General features: G+C 32.0%; 1 protein-coding gene across 2 annotated transcripts in view; it reads right to left on the bottom strand.

The window, feature by feature from the left end:
• The window catches only part of LOC143249224 (uncharacterized), a 65,358-nt gene that overhangs the window by 31,066 nt on the left and 16,315 nt on the right, over positions 1-17,977 (bottom strand). Inside the window, exon 2 of one of the 2 annotated variants that reach the window (XM_076498701.1) lies at positions 12,024-12,130. The gene's annotated coding sequence lies outside the window, so the exon portion shown is untranslated. Of the gene's footprint in view, positions 1-3,942; positions 4,267-12,023; positions 12,131-17,977 lie in introns of those variants that run through there. The other variant, XM_076498700.1, reaches the window with a different exon arrangement.

Genomic DNA, 17,977 nt, shown 5'->3' with positions numbered 1-17,977 from the left:
CTTCTCGCAAAATAGGCAGTTGGTAATGGTTTCGTGTAGTTTTGTAGGCTTACGTCTTCAACTTGAAAAAAAAAAAAAAAAAATCATATCCAAACGTAAGCTAAAAAAAAGTATTGTAAACTATAGTGATAAATGAAGTTTGCAGTTTGTCCAGTAAAAAGAAAAATTAGACGGAACGTTGGTTTCTACCGTTACAATTAAAATGAAAATAATAAAAAATGAAATTAATATTATGTTTTTCTCCTGTTTCCACATTTTTTATGAATTCTAGGTCAAACAAATTAGGTGTGTTAAACGGTTTTCAAAATGAAATACACTTGTGTCGTAAAAGTTTTTAACGTATGGAAAACATGGAAATATACTAGTTTAAGGTTATTTAAAATTTTACAAGCAATGTTTCAATTGCATATAATCTGTTTTACAACATGCACGATACTGTAGCAACCACTAATATTGTTAGACGGGTTCGTTTAAATTACGACACATCAATGTCAAAAAGTGGTTCTGATGCACGTCCTTCCATTGCAACTTTACGTCAGTAATAATTATCACATGGCACACATATCTGTGAGTTCAAAATTGTTTGGTATATTGTACTTAACCGTATGTCTGTCTGTCTAATAACTGAACTTAATAGTAACTGAGGTCTGCAGAAAACGTTCTTTACAAATTCTCCAAGTTAATAAACATGCAAATAACATCTCTTCTTTCGCTAATATATTTAAAATGGTAATTTATCAGAATATGATATATTCCTTGTCGCCTTAATAATCTTGGAAATTACCACATTCAGGTGAATGTATGCACATCCATTATAATCCCTATGGATTGTTTCTAATAGGAAAGACAGAATCTAAGCGCACGCTTTCCCACGTAAGAGAACCTATTTTAAAACACCACAAGACAGTAATTGGTTTATTTTTCTTACTATAAACCTAATTAAATCTTTAGGCGAAATAACTTAATTTAATAATTTAACAGACAAAATTTATTTTTATAAAAATCTTTGGGCTTTAACGTTCAAATCCCGAAACATTATGTACGACAAATAAACATAGAAAAAAATTATTTGAAAATATTTATATTTTGAAAGAGATATTCTTTTGTTTCTTTTGAATTTTACGCAAAGCTACTCGAGGGCTATCTGCGTTAGCCGTCTCTAATTTAGCAGTGTAAGACTAGAGGGAAGGCAGCTAGTCATCACCACCCACCCCAAACTCTTGGGCTACTCTTTTACCAACAAATAGTGGGATTGACCGTCACATTATAACGCTGAAAGGGCGAGCATGTTTGGTGCGACCGGTATTCGAACCCGCAAATTAAGAATCGAACGCCTTAACACACTTATCCATGCCGGGCCTTGAAAGAGATAAGCGATAAGAATTTTAAGAAAGATAAGCACATGACAAAATACATTAACGATTGTTTTGAGTAAGAGCCTATTTCTAAATCAAAGAGCATAATGAAACAATGAAAATAACATGAGTAAAGCTAAAAGATATATAGGTAAGAAATACCTCCCGTCGCACACAATAATGTCTCAACACAAACGATGAATATTATTTTCCAATAAACATCTTACCAATATAAATCTGAATTATCAAACTAATCACTATACATTGTTTTTACGCGATAAACTTAGACTCAATATGATAATAATCATACAAACTATAATAATATATAATCAATATTTAACCAGCAAAGGCGAATTATCAAATTAATTATAAGAACTTGTCACTATAATATAAGCTTACAAGTACTATGATAGCGTCTTCTATTAAAAAACAGCAGCAAACTGTAACAGTTTTCTGAATTTATTAAATTCTAGTTACCATGATGCGTCATATTGTTCTGAAAATCGAGTTTTCATTGTCTTTGTACACACATGATAACTCTTGTAGATCTATTCATGATAAATTTAGAAGCCATGAAATAGCATTCCTATTTCTAAGCCGTATGTCATTGAATCACCAACTCAACATAAAGAAACTGCGAAAGAGAACACTGAAACTCCTTTACCATATGGCTTAAAGTCGATGGATTTTGTTCCGTGATGTCATTACAGTTTCGATCTAATGTGATTATCTGAAGGCGCAAAGTCAGTTATCCTTGAAAGAAAATATCGTTAATTATTGACCATCTGGATCCCTTCACATGAGAAACTGTAAGTCAATGTTGTTTGGTAAACAATTATTTCTCGTGTCACTTCTGTTTATAACAATTCTTTGTTTAACTCGTGACCTAATTACCTTTTAACTACTAGTAGTTTTTAATTTATTGTAATTAACTATATCAAACATAAGGTATCATTTATGATCTATTTTATATTTTCAATAATGAATGTCAACTGTTTTGAAAATCTTAACATGGTTGACTTAATTCTTGTTAATTATATAAATTCGTACATTACATCAAGGTTAGATATTGAGTCTATTATACAGTATAATTTACTGTTAAAGTAAAGTTTTATTTGTACTTGAGGTGTACGTTTCCAAATGTCATACGTTGCACTTTGCCATATTTTTAAAACGTATATTTGACAATAAACTAAATCTTTTGTAAACAATGTAAAAAAAAAAAAAGTTTAAAAGTGTTCTTTCATTGAAAGGGCCCGACATGGCCAAGTGTGTTAAAGCGTTCGACTCGTAATCTGACTCGCACCAAACATGCTAGCCTTTTCAGCCGTGGGAGCGTTATAATGTGACGGTCAATCCCATTATTCGTTGGTAAAAGAGTAGCTCACATTACGAGTCCAGTACCTTAACGACCAGGCTATGCCAAAGCTACGGAGAATGATAGTAGAGTTATTTACTAAAGCCTGAGTAAAGTGAGCAGTACCTTTAATGTGCTACCCATTAAAGAACTGTTACATTTAGAATGAAATAGAAAAAAAAACAACAACTGATTCATCAGTGGAACTCGACATTTTGCAATAAATATTAGAAACCAAGTAACATCCAAAAACGTTTTTGATTATGAACGTTTCGTAATTGTTTCAAACTTTCACATCAATATTTAAACCTCAAAAATTAATTCGCAACATTCTAGTTCGAAAAATACACCAAAACAGTATTCGCTGTTAAGCGAAAATATTCTGATACACCAAAAGCTTTAAAAAGGACATTTTTTATTTTCATATGTTTATTTTAATTTTGGAAATTCAGTGGTGATAATCTCAAAAGTTGAGAAATAAAAGTCGCAAGCATTGGAGAACAAGCATGCTCTCAAAACTTCGATTTCCTATCCTAAAGAAAGTTGTAATACCTGCATTGTTCAATAATTGTTGGAAATGTATAGTTTATCCATACTATAAAAAATATTTTTAGCAACAGTATGAGTAAGTGCATGTCTTAAAATTATGTGATATCTGGGTTTTAAAAATAAACTTGTTTCCTATAGATTATTAAACAGTACACTGATATCTGAGAAGCTGCTGTCATTTGTCCTTCAAAACATGTAACATTTATGCACAGAATGTGTAAAATGAGGATAAGAATAGTGCAGATTTTTACTGAACATAAGTTTTCGTTACGTAGTTCTTGAAACTAACTAGTTAAAACAAATAAGTTCGAAATGGAAGTTAGATTAATAAAACTCCCAATATAGGTAAATAACAAGCACTGACGTTTCGTGTTGTTCAAACTAAATCATCTAATAAGAATCTTCAGAATCAGTTTTTAGACTCTTCCTCAATTTTCGCAGAAGTTTATACTTTTAAAAAACTGTATCTAAAAATTTATACGGCTGAAACAAACCTATATTTAATGATCATGGACATTTTCGTTTTGAAAATCTTGTTTCTAGCCTGCCTGTCTGTTAGTTTATATAAATACATAACTTGAATTCTTCAAAAAATATCAAATTTCTAGAAGAAAATCAACATCAGTCAAGATCTATAAAAATTAACAAGAGAAAAAGAAACAAAGGAAACTCTGTACTTACGCATAACTGAAGGCTCACTTGTTTATGAAATTTGAATCTCAAGAATAGATAGTACCATTGTACCATTAATGTTTTGACAGAATGAAAGGTTTTAACTTGCAGCTTTCTATTCTATTCCGCATTCTGAAAATTCTGACTAAAACATTTAAAGTATGTTAACCTAAACAAATGTTATTAATTGCACGGTTTATTATTTGAAGGTAATGTTTTTCACAAACTTCTTTCAATGGCAAGGTACGTCTCGAAATTGCTCTTATATTTCGAAGGTATAATCTCAACCATCCAGCTTCCTGCAGTTCTCTCGAATAAACAGCGAGTTGATGTTTCGCTGCACCGCGGGCATGTACTACTTAATATCAGAAGACAGACAATGACATATTTTTACTGATGTGCACTAGAGGGCGCTTTATTTCAGCTTAGATAAACACAGAAAACCCACAAACAAAATTTTTAAACGAATTACAGATAACGATTGGATCATTGCAGTCCTATCTATTTTCCGTTTTCATTAGTTTTGTATTTTATTACAGTGTTTGATTTTATTTTTACCATAAATTCACCTTATCTACCATATTTACCTTAAATATGATAACTTTTTAACTCATGTTTCATTAGTACAAAGTTCGGAAATAAGAAAGAATCTTTGAGAGAAATTGAAACAAAAAATTAAAAACGGGAACTTCCAAGTATGACGGCCATTTCAACAGTAACTATAGGTTGATCTTAAAACAGAATTGTTAGCACACGTAATCGATTTTACAATCAAACAAACTATGTTGAGATCTGATTCGAATTATATACATTTTACGTTTTCTGACCCTATTCTTCCAACACTAATAAATATAGTTCAAAAACAGCATTGAAGTTACGTTCATTTTCGAGCTTCTTGGAATTCTTTTTTAAATCTCTGCTTTATCTCGTAATCAGAATATTATATCTCATGTGAGTAAAGTTTAAGTTCATGAAAGATGTGTAGAATGTCAAATAATTAGCAAGTTGAACAGGTTTGTGCAAAGGTTGTTATATTGCATTCCGTAAATAAAAAAAATTCTGTGCTACATTTGATTTTTTCATTTTATTAGCTTCTACTGCAATTGAGAGAAAAAGATAATTATAGTACCAAGTATATATCTTTAGTAAGATTAAAAATAAAATGCGACAGAAATTTCATGTTATACATAAATCTTAAAAATAAACATGTGTATATATATATATACATTCTTGATTTTTATGGCTTAACTGTATAGTTCAGAAAATTCTTTTCAATATATTTCTATAATAGCTGTTTATTTATTGTTAAGTACAAATCTACATAATAGTTGTCTCTGTTCTGCTTACCGAGGGTACTTAAACCCGAATTATAAACCCTCAGCCTATTCGCTGAGCCACTTGTAGGGCCTATAACAGTCAACATAAACTTATGGTTCTATAAAAAATCTTGAAAAATATAAAACAGACTTTACTTTGCATAAAGCTGAATGTAAAAAGTTTCTACACTTCAGTATTACAATAACATGCGATTTTTCACGTTATTATAATCGTAATTGCTGTCGAAACTGATGTACAAGTGAATTACGTAAAAAAAATATGATACTAATTCACATAATTACATAAATATGTACCTTGAAGTTAGTTGGTGCATCGTATAAATACTGAGAGAAAACTGCTCTTTTACGAATATTATATTAATTGCTATACCAACGTGTAAATTAATCTCTTTTATTCCACAAATATAAAATTTGAAAGTTATAACACAGATCTTTACTAGCGCTCAAAATTAGATTTAATTACCTTAATCTAAACTTTATTGAACTCTATAAATTATGTTTCAGTGCACGCTTAACTCGCCCCAACAATAATACAAACTTTCAGTAAATAGACTTTTCATGCAAACTAACATTTTTTTGAAACATCACACATTTCTTTGTCATATAATGTTAAGGATTTCCAACCAGGTCGTTTAGACATCACTACATCTAAATATTAAGGAATTCTAACCTGATCGTTTAGACATCACTACATCTAAATATTAAGGAATTCTAACCTGATCGTTTAGACACCACTACATCTAAATATTAAGGAATTCTAACCTGGTCGTTTAAACACCACTACATCTAAATATTAAGGGATTCTAACCTGGTCGTTTAGACATCACTACATCTAAATATTAAGGAATTCTAACCTGGTCGTTTAGACACCACTACATCTAAATATTAAGGAATTCTAACCTGGTCGTTTAGACACCACTACATCTAAATATTAAGGAATTCTAACCTGGTCGTTTAGACACCACTACATCTAAATATTAAGGAATTCTAACCTGATCGTTTAGACACCACTACACCTGTATATAAAGGAATTCTAACCTTGTCGTTTAGACATCACTACATCTAAATATTAAGGAATTCTAACCTGATCGTTTAGACACCACTACATCTAAATATTAAGGAATTCTAACCTGCTCGTTTAGACACCACTACATCTACATATCAAGGAATTCTAACCTGATCGTTTAGACACCACTACATCTAAATATTAAGGAATTCTAACCTGGTCGTTTAGACATCACTACATCTAAATATTAAGGAATTCTAACTTGGTAGTTTAGACACCACTACATCTAAATATTAAGGAATTCTAACCTGGTCGTTTAGACACCACTACATCTAAATATTAAGGAATTCTAACATGGTCGTTTAGACACCACTACATCTAAATATTAAGGAATTCTAACCTGGTCGTTTAGACACCACTACATCTAAATATTAAGGAATTCTAACCTGGTCGTTTAGACATCACTACATCTAAATATTAAGGAATTCTAACCTGGTCGTTTAGACACCACTACATCTAAATATTAAGGAATTCTAACCTGGTCGTTAGACACCACTACATCTAAATATTAAGGAATTCTAACTTGGTCGTTTAGACACCACTACATCTAAATATTAAGGAATTTTAACCTGGTCGTTTAGACACCACTACATCTAAATATTAAGGAATTCTAACCTGGTCGTTTAGACACCACTACATCTAAATATTAAGGAATTCTAACATGGTCGTTTAGACACCACTACATCTAAATATTAAGGAATTCTAACCTGGTCGTCTAGACACCACTACACCTAAATATTAAGGAATTCTAACCTGGTCGTTTAGACACCACTACATCTAAATATTAAGGAATTCTAACCTGGTCGTTTAGACACCACTACATCTAAATATTAAGGAATTCTAACCTGATCGTTTAGACACCACTACATCTAAATATTAAGGAATTCTAACCTGATCGTTTAGACACCACTACATCTAAATATCAAGGAATTCTAACCTGGTCGTTTAGACACCACTACATCTAAATATTAAGGAATTCTAACCTGGTCGTTTAGACACCACTACATCTAAATATTAAGGAATTCTAACCTGATCGTTTAGACACCACTACATCTAAATATTAAGGAATTCTAACCTGATCGTTTAGACACCACTACATCTAAATATCAAGGAATTCTAACCTGGTCGTTTAGACACCACTACATCTAAATATTAAGGAATTCTAACCTGGTCGTTAGACACCACTACATCTAAATATTAAGGAATTCTAACCTGGTCGTTTAGACACCACTACATCTAAATATTAAGGAATTTTAACCTGGTCGTTTAGACACCACTACATCTAAATATTAAGGAATTCTAACCTGGTCGTTTAGACACCACTACATCTAAATATTAAGGAATTCTAACATGGTCGTTTAGACACCACTACATCTAAATATTAAGGAATTCTAACCTGGTCGTCTAGACACCACTACACCTAAATATTAAGGAATTCTAACCTGGTCGTTTAGACACCACTACATCTAAATATTAAGGAATTCTAACCTGGTCGTTTAGACACCACTACATCTAAATATTAAGGAATTCTAACCTGGTCGTTTAGACACCACTACATCTAAATATTAAAGAATTCTAACTTGAGCGTTTAGACACCACTACATCTAAATATTAAGGAATTCTAACCTGGTCGTTTAGACACCACTACATCTAAATATTAAGGAATTCTAACCTGATCGTTTAGACACCACTACATCTAAATATTAAGGAATTCTAACCTGATCGTTTAGACACCACTACATCTAAATATCAAGGAATTCTAACCTGGTCGTTTAGACACCACTACATCTAAATATTAAGGAATTCTAACCTGGTCGTTTAGACACCACTACATCTAAATATTAAGGAATTCTAACCTGGTCGTTTAAACACCACTACATCTAAATATTAAGGAATTCTAACCTGGTCGTTTAGACACCACTACATCTAAATATTAAGGAATTCTAACCTGGTCGTTTAGACACCACTACATCTAAATATTAAGGAATTCTAACCTGGTCGTTTAAACACCACTACATCTAAATATTAAGGGATTCTAACCTGGTCGTTTAGACACCACTACATCTAAATATTAAGGAATTCTAACCTGGTCGTTTAGACACCACTACATCTAAATATTAAGGAATTCTAACCTGGTCGTTTAGACACCACTACATCTAAATATTAAGGAATTCTAACCTGGTCGTTTAGACACCACTACATCTTAATATTAAGGAATTCTAACCTGGTCGTTTAGACACCACTACATCTAAATATTAAGGAATTCTAACCTGGTCGTTTAGACACCACTACATCTAAATATTAAGGAATTCTAACCTGGTCGTTTAGACACCACTACATCTAAATATTAAGGAATTCTAATCTGGTCGTTTAGACACCACTACATCTTAATATTAAGGAATTCTAACCTGGTCGTTTAAACACCACTACATCTAAATATTAAGGAATTCTAACCTGGTCGTCTAGACACCACTACACCTAAATATTAAGGAATTCTAACCTGGTCGTTTAGACACCACTACATCTAAATATTAAGGAATTCTAACCTGGTCGTTTAGACACCACTACATCTAAATATTAAGAAATTCTAACCTGGTCGTTTAGACACCACTACATCTAAATATTAAGGAATTCTAACCTGGTCGTTTAGACACCACTACATCTAAATATTAAGGAATTCTAACCTGGTCGTTTAGACACCACTACATCTAAATATTAAGGAATTCTAACCTGATCGTTTAGACACCACTACATCTAAATATTAAGGAATTCTAACCTGATCGTTTAGACACCACTACATCTAAATATCAAGGAATTCTAACCTGGTCGTTTAGACACCACTACATCTAAATATTAAGGAATTCTAACCTGGTCGTTTAGACACCACTATATCTAAATATTAAGGAATTCTAACCTGGTCGTCTAGACACCACTACACCTAAATATTAAGGAATTCTAACCTGGTCGTTTAGACACCACTACATCTAAATATTAAGGAATTCTAACCTGGTAGTTTAGACACCACTACATCTAAATATTAAGGAATTCTAACCTGGTCGTCTAGACACCACTACACCTAAATATTAAGGAATTCTAACCTGGTCGTTTAGACACCACTACATCTAAATATTAAGGAATTCTAACCTGGTCGTTTAAACACCACTACATCTAAATATTAAGGGATTCTAACTTGGTCGTTTAGACACCACTACATCTAAATATTAAGGAATTCTAACCTGGTCGTTTAGACACCACTACATCTAAATATTAAGGAATTCTAACTTGGTCGTTTAGATACTACTACATCTAAATACTAAGGAATTCTAACTTGGTCGTTTAGATACCACTACATCTAAATACTAAGGAATTCTTAAATGGCCGTTTAGACACCACTACATCTAAATATTAAGGAATTCTAATCTGGTCGATTAGACACCACTACATCTAAATATTAAGGAATTCTAACCTGGTCGTTTAGACACCACTACATTTAAATATTAAAGGATTCTTAAATGGCCGTTTAGACACCACTACATCTAAATATTAAGGAATTCTAACCTGGTCGTTTAGACACCACTACATCTAAATATCAAGGAATTCTAACCTGGTCGTTTAGACACCACTACATCTAAATATCAAGGAATTCTAACCTGGTCGTTTAGACACCACTACATCTAAATATTAAGGAATTCTAACCTGGTCGTTTAGACACCACTACATCTAAATATTAAGGAATTCTAACCTGGTCGTTTAGACACCACTACATCTAAATATTAAGGAATTCTAACCTGGTCGTTTAGACACCACTACATCTAAATATTAAGGAATTCTAATCTGGTCGTTTAGACACCACTACATCTTAATATTAAGGAATTCTAACCTGGTCGTTTAAACACCACTACATCTAAATATTAAGGGATTCTAACCTGGTCGTTTAGACACCACTACATCTAAATATCAAGGAATTCTAACCTGGTCGTTTAGACACCACTACATCTAAATATTAAGGAATTCTAACCTGGTCGTTTAGACACCACTACATCTTAATATTAAGGAATTCTAACCTGGTCGTTTAGACACCACTACATCTAAATATTAAGGAATTCTAACCTGGTCGTTTAGACACCACTACATCTAAATATTAAGGAATTCTAACCTGGTCGTTTAGACACCACTACATCTAAATATTAAGGAATTCTAACCTGGTCGTTTAGACACCACTACATCTAAATATTAAGGAATTCTAACCTGGTCGTTTAGACACCACTACATCTAAATATTAAGGAATTCTAACCTGGTCGTTTAGACACCACTACATCTAAATATTAAGGAATTCTAACCTGGTCGTTTAGACACCACTACATCTAAATATTAAGGAATTCTAACCTGGTCGTTTAGACACCACTACATCTAAATATTAAGGAATTCTAACCTGGTCGTTTAGACACCACTACATCTAAATATTAAGGAATTCTAACCTGGTCGTTTAGACACCACTACATCTAAATATTAAGGAATTCTAACCTGGTCGTTTAGACACCACTACATCTAAATATTAAGGAATTCTAACCTGGTCGTTTAAACACCACTACATCTAAATATTAAGGGATTCTAACCTGGTCGTTTAGACACCACTACATCTAAATATTAAGGAATTCTAACCTGGTCGTTTAGACACCACTACATCTAAATATTAAGGAATTCTAACCTGGTCGTTTAGATACCACTACATCTAAATACTAAGGAATTCTAACTTGGTCGTTTAGATACCACTACATCTAAATACTAAGGAATTCTTAAATGGCCGTTTAGACACCACTACATCTAAATATTAAGGAATTCTAATCTGGTCGATTAGACACCACTACATCTAAATATTAAGGAATTCTAACCTGGTCGTTTAGACACCACTACATTTAAATATTAAAGGATTCTTAAATGGCCGTTTAGACACCACTACATCTAAATATTAAGGAATTCTAACCTGGTCGTTTAGACACCACTACATCTAAATATTAAGGATTTCTAACCTGGTCTTTTAGACACCACTACATCTTTATGTTAAGGAATTCTAACCTGGTAGTTTAGACACCACTACATCTAAATATTAAGGATTTCTAACCTGGTCTTTTAGACACCACTACATTTAAATATTAAGAAATCCTTTACTGGCCTTTAGACACCAATAAATCTGTTCCCTGCTGGTATAGCAGTAAATCTACGTTAAAATCAGGGGTTCGATTACCTTTAGATGTGGCTTTGCTATAAAACACACACACCACTACATGTAAATATTAAATCTTTCAATACTGGCCGTTTAGATCACATGTACATTAGGTATTCTTGGAGTTAAAAATTTCAATTCCAACATTTCATAAATTGTATAAGTATTTACAACGAATAAAGCAGATTATTTGATTTTAATTTTCTAAATTTATCCACTCGTTGGTCAAGGATAAGTTTCCTGACTTACAAAATTAAAATTTGGGTTTGATTACCCCAGTAAGTAGAGCACAGATGGATTATTACATAGCTTTGTGTTAAAAATCCAACACGAACGGCTGTTTTAAGATCAATATTCTTATTTATTGAAGTATTAACAAAGTCTGCAATGTATTCCAAAATATTATAACTTTAACCTGAAAAATCACGTCCGAACTCCTATGCTAGATTTAAAAGTGACTTACGGTTATGCACCCCGCTAGTACATCGGCAAGTCTATAGATTTACAACGCTAAAATCAGCTGTTTGATTCCCCCTCTGTGGGTTCAGCAGATAGGCCGATGTGACTTTGCTATAAGAAAACACACACATGCTTATTGTTATATTATTACAAAGTCACTTTATTTTTAAACGCATAAATAATATATCTTATATTATCTTTTGCTCCTCGTATTTAATAAAGGATGTAAATATGTTATGTTATTTATCAGAGTGAATATAAGTTACTGAAATACATATGCTGAATAATGGGTTTTTGTCAGTTCCTATCAATGTACACATCCTAATTAAGCAACAGTTTTGGTTGCTACTTTATTAGAGCTTTGTGCTATTATTAACACGATAACAATCTAATTTTGTTGCAAAAAATTCACTCATATCAAAACAGTAACGTCTTCAATCATTCGTTTCAATTTTTTGTAGTCTTTCTAGAAAACATCATTTGGAACGTTGTTCGCTCTATATTTATACTTGTGTTATTTAGTGATATTGTTATTTGTTAAATCATCGTTATAACAAACGACTATGACCTTATGAAAGTTGACGAGCTTATGGATAGAACGTTGTCGATTTAATATAGAAAGAATAATTGGGGGGACAAAGTTATATAGTTTAACCACTTAACTTTCATATGTTTAATGGCACTAGACGGTCATTCTGAATGAAAATGGGGTGAAGTTTCGTGTTTCTAAACTGAGTCATTCTTCTTCGTTACTTATTTAATATTACCAGATTTTATATTATATAAGATACATGTCTTAACATTGTAAAACTTACTTTTAACATTCCACTATTCTGTTTGAGTGCTAATGTGAACAATTAAGACTTAGACATTAAACTAACTTTGTAGGGATCTCCTTAGTTAGTATTCTCCGCCCATCAGAATAAATTTCATAAAGTAGTTTTCTCCTTAAGTGTCAAAAGTTAAATAAAATTATGTGAAGTAAATTGTACATAGTAAATGTTATATATGCGTGGACACATAGATGTTTCTTTATTAGTAATGTGTTAAAAAAAATCAATGTGTTGCCATAGTAACGTGTATTTATTATTTCTTTGGATGTTTTAAATGCTAATATAAGCAAGTATATTTTAAAAGCATACATGAAAGAATGCAAAAAAGTATTTTATTTTATATATCTTCGATATCTGTCTGATGAATGGCCCGGCATGGCCAAGCGTATTAAGACGTGCGACTCGTAATCTGAGGGTCGTGGGTTTGCATCCCCGTCGCGCCAAACATGCTCGTCCTTTCAGCCGTGGGGGCGTTATAATGTGACGGTCAATCCCATATTCGTTGGTAAAAGTGTAGTTCAAGAGCTTGGCGGTAGGTGGTGATGACTAGCTATCTTCTCTCTCTCTAGTTTTTCATTGCTTAATTAAGAACAGCTAGCGAAATTATCTCTCTTGTAGTTTTGCGGGATATTCACAAACAAACCAGTTTCCTGATCTAAATGACCCTTAGATACCATTAGAAAATCTATTCTGGTACCTTCAGTACACAGTCATCAGTAATTTCTGCTAGAATGGCCTGAAATACATCCATAAACAGTCAGAGATAGAGTTATTCCATTTCAGATTCTTATGTTATTTCTGCAGTAATTTTGAAGGTGATATGAATGATAAATTAATATTCATTCTTTTAGTTTTGATTGATTGCATTAATGTTCATGTTGTATTTGTAGAGTGAAATGCAAACTTTAATTATTTCCGCGTTAAATGAATATCATATAAAGAATGTTAAACTTTATTATTTCTATTTCAAATTTATAGAAAAATGAAGATTGTAACCCTTAAATTTCTACTTAAATTAAAAAGAGGTTTTAGCCTCACATTATACGTTATTGCGAATGAGAAAACTCAGATGGTTTGAGAAAAAAAATCGTTTAGTGTATTATGAGAACATGTAACTGAATTCTGAAACTTAGAAATGTGTTTAAGAATTTCTAAGTTATCTTTCTGATTAGTATTACTAACAAACCGTTTTGAAATAAACCAGTTCGTCGGCATGATTGATGTTTAATAAAACTGTGTTTACTTATGTGATTAATCTTCCTTTCAAATCAAGTTAAGATATGTAATTAATTATTTCATTGCCCTTCCTATTGGATTTTATCAGTTACCGGTACCATAACTGAGGAAGTGCTCAGTATAGATCCGCAAGCGTCTTGTAATATTTGCAAGAAGGGGTAGAAACTCAACATGAACAATAGTTATTGCCTTGTTACATGTTACCATGTTAATAGTAACCTTATAGTTCTCACCGTCTCGGAAGTTCCAGTTTTTGGAGTTGTTGTTGCTGTTTTTTTTTTCATGTCAGAAATGTTTAACGTTGTAGTCAGATAGCTGTCAATCCGTTGAATAAGGAAACAATTTAAGTGAATGCAGACTCATATTGTGATCCATTATCCTAAAGAATATGTAAAATCTTACAGTTAAAACATACGCATATCCATTACTCATTATAAGAACCAACGGAAAAGCAGTTCATAGAATTTTCTGGTCATAACAACTTTTCCCTTATATATCTCGATTCGGTGACTCAAACTTCTGACCTTCTGTTATGAGATAAACTTTATTTAGGAGTTTACTCAAGCCCTACATACGACTATGCTCAATAACCTAGCCCTATCAGTCTGCAGCGCCTATTAATTGGAACTTATAACAGATAACTCGACGGAAGCAAAATTCACGAAGAATTTTTGCTCTCAACGCATAGTTTTAGTTTTTAGTTTTCTTTCAAATCGGGTTAGAATTGCGACTAATAGTAACACGTTCGTAGCCCCTCTCTTTAATTATATTTCAACCTTTCTTTTAGAGATACTGACAACCAATTGACTGGTTCAGTCTGTAGACAGTCGTTTAATTTTATTATCATTCGATGATTGGTGCTCAGACCTTCGTGTCTCATTTAATGTCTATAAAATTGTATCTAAGCTCAATCTTATCTAATTACTTTGAAAGGCTTCTTATATATCCTTGTTATTAATTCTCTTCGAAGAGCGTTTATTGTGATTTTAGTCCCCGGTAGCTCAGAGGTAAGTTTCATGGTGAATAGCGATAAAATTCGATATTCAACTTCCACGTTGGACAGAGTACAGATAGTTTATTGTGCATCTTGGCGGTAAAACAAGTAAAATTATTATTATGTGATAAAGTAGAGAATTGTTGTGCCAAGGAGTAATAGGAAATTCAAGTAATACTTTCAAGCGATGGTTTGGTTGAAGTTTTATATTACTGGATATACAAATCTAGACAAACAAAAACACCTCTTGCTTTACTTTTCTTACACCTAGCTCGGAGTAAACAACTTATTTGAGAGAAACATACACTATCAGAGCTATTATCGAAGGTTGGAAATAGATCATACACACAAACATGTGGTAACACATTTTTATGTACCGGGATACCAAGCAAAGACACATGTAAGTCTGTCTAGTTATGTCATGAAGAATCAAAGACGAAAAACGTTCTTAGTGCTACATCGCTGAATATAGTATACTTTAGTAATTCAGTTATAGTGCAGACAGGTATTGGTAAGAATGATAAAACTGATTCTACTGTGCTTTCTATGGGCGGACTTGCAACTGGATTATACATGTTATTAAACTCAGTTAAATAAATGTTGTCAAATGCAATTGGACCATAGTTTATCCTGTTATGATACTACAAATGTTTTGAAGAACTATTCCGAACAAAAAAGCATAGAAGTAATCTTAGCCTAATATGTGTCATCAGAGAGCGTAATGTTGCACTAATAGGACATATTCTTCAATAATTCTATTAGTGACTGATTGATTGTATGTCCCAAAGACGCAGCGAAGCCATATGCGTTACTGAATATCCAGTTTTGATAAAATAAACTTTTTCAGACACTTAATCTAGTCTTCAGATCAGAGAATGCTATCTATCTGGATTAAGCACACAGAAAAAAATAAGATACTGCGTTAATGAGTACAGCTAATTAGATATAATTTTCTTACTCATAAATAGTACAGTGCATTGTCTCATTTTGCTTTCCCAATGTTAACAATATTTTGGGCCATAAACCGAATTACATCTCATGAGGGTTCGATCAATTTATGAGACTTAGGTTACTGCTAGGGTATCAAAATAATTAAATCTCTACGGTAAAAGTATGCTAATAAAAAGCTAAAAAATAATAACATTATATATTGAATATTATAACATATACTCTTAATTAGAGTAACATTAAAGAAAGAAAAAATATATACCGTACTTACCGAACACACAACTTACTAATTCTATATATTTCAGATTAATTTTTAACATAGAAGCTTGATCAAATTGTGTTTTAATTTCAGGTAATTTTGACAAGACTATTCAACTCATTCTGACGTCATTCTCCATCTGTTTCTGTACGACACCCTACTTAATATTAACACACGAAACGTGAAATTTGACATGACTGATATCATCAGGCGAACCTTTATCCTGAGTCCTTGATGACGAGAAACTCCCATGAAGTAAAACTATATCTCAAGACGGATGGTATGGTTATTAAAACCTGAAGATGACCTAAGAAAGTTGAAACTAAGTACTTTACTGTTGGTAATCAGAAACGTCTTGAATAAATTTTCTACTTCCACGTACTGAATTCATAAATAATTTCGATAGGTATTTTTCTAAGGATTGTTTATGGTTATATTATTAATTCTATTTCAGTTTTGTTTTTTGATTTTTTTGGCTTTATAGATTTGTTCACTGTATGGATAGTGGTTTCAGTTTTTTCTTTGCTTTTGAATTTCACGCAAAGCTACACAAGGGTTATCTGCTCTAGCCGTCCCTAAGTGTAAGACTAGAGCTACTCTTTTACCAAAGAATAGTAGGATCGACCGTCACGTCATAATACCCTCACGGCTGAAAGAATGAGCGTGTTTGATGTTACGAGGATACGAAATCGCGACTCTCAGATTACGAGTCTAACACCTTAACCACAAGGCCATGACGGAACTAGAGGTCTTAGAGAACCCATTTTTTTTTTTTATAAAATGGCATAGAATATACTAAAAATATGATTTTAATTTTAAGTACTTATTAAACTTTGTTTATTCTTAGTTAAAGCAGTATTATTATCTGAAATCAATTAAGAATATTATTTTAATCAGTTTTAATTTCCATAAAAACAAATACAAAACCGAAAAATAGTAATTAAAATATCTATAATATTAAAGTTTGAAATTATGACTTTCTTTTCTCGGAATTTATTTCATGATTTAAAACAGTATTTCTTTCTCTTTTTCTAACTCTCATACCTGTTTCATAATGATCTTTGTAATTACATCACTCAATATGCAGCTGATTGTGGTTTAGTTGATTCACGAAGGTCACATTTTGCGTCACAGCTGTAACACTTTTTAATCTCATGATTCCTCTCAATACTATCTTATAGTGACAATATATTACGTTTTATTTCAATTCTAAACCTTCCATATAATAAAAAGACCAAAAGCGTATCGCTACTGCCACACTTCTCAACTCAAGGCTTACTGCACGACAAAGGAGAAGATTGGTGAAACACTTAAAAACACTAATAAAAACCATTATAACTTGGACAAGTTTTGGCCAACATATCTTTTCTGTACAAGTACGAATTATTAAATACAATAAAATCCTACGTTAGTTGTAAAATATTGACTGTAAAGTATTTCACGATTTTATCAAAAAATAGTGAATATGTTGAGCATGATTTAAAATAAATTTTGGTACAAATGTTGCTTTATTTTGTTTCATTAATATTTTCTAGGACCACACCTTTTTCACATGAATACTTTTTAAATCACTCTCCAGGTACGCAATCAAATGTCATTTAACTATTTTGTTATGTTAATGTATACCACTGATGCTAAGTATTTACCTTTAAATATCATGTGTAACATTTTAACAAAACTGTAATACA

Source organism: Tachypleus tridentatus, chromosome 4 (assembly GCF_004210375.1).
Source record: "Tachypleus tridentatus isolate NWPU-2018 chromosome 4, ASM421037v1, whole genome shotgun sequence".
Lineage (NCBI taxonomy): Eukaryota > Metazoa > Arthropoda > Merostomata > Xiphosura > Limulidae > Tachypleus > Tachypleus tridentatus.
Note: the sequence above shows the minus strand (reverse complement) of the source record. Positions and strands in the feature narration are given on the sequence as shown.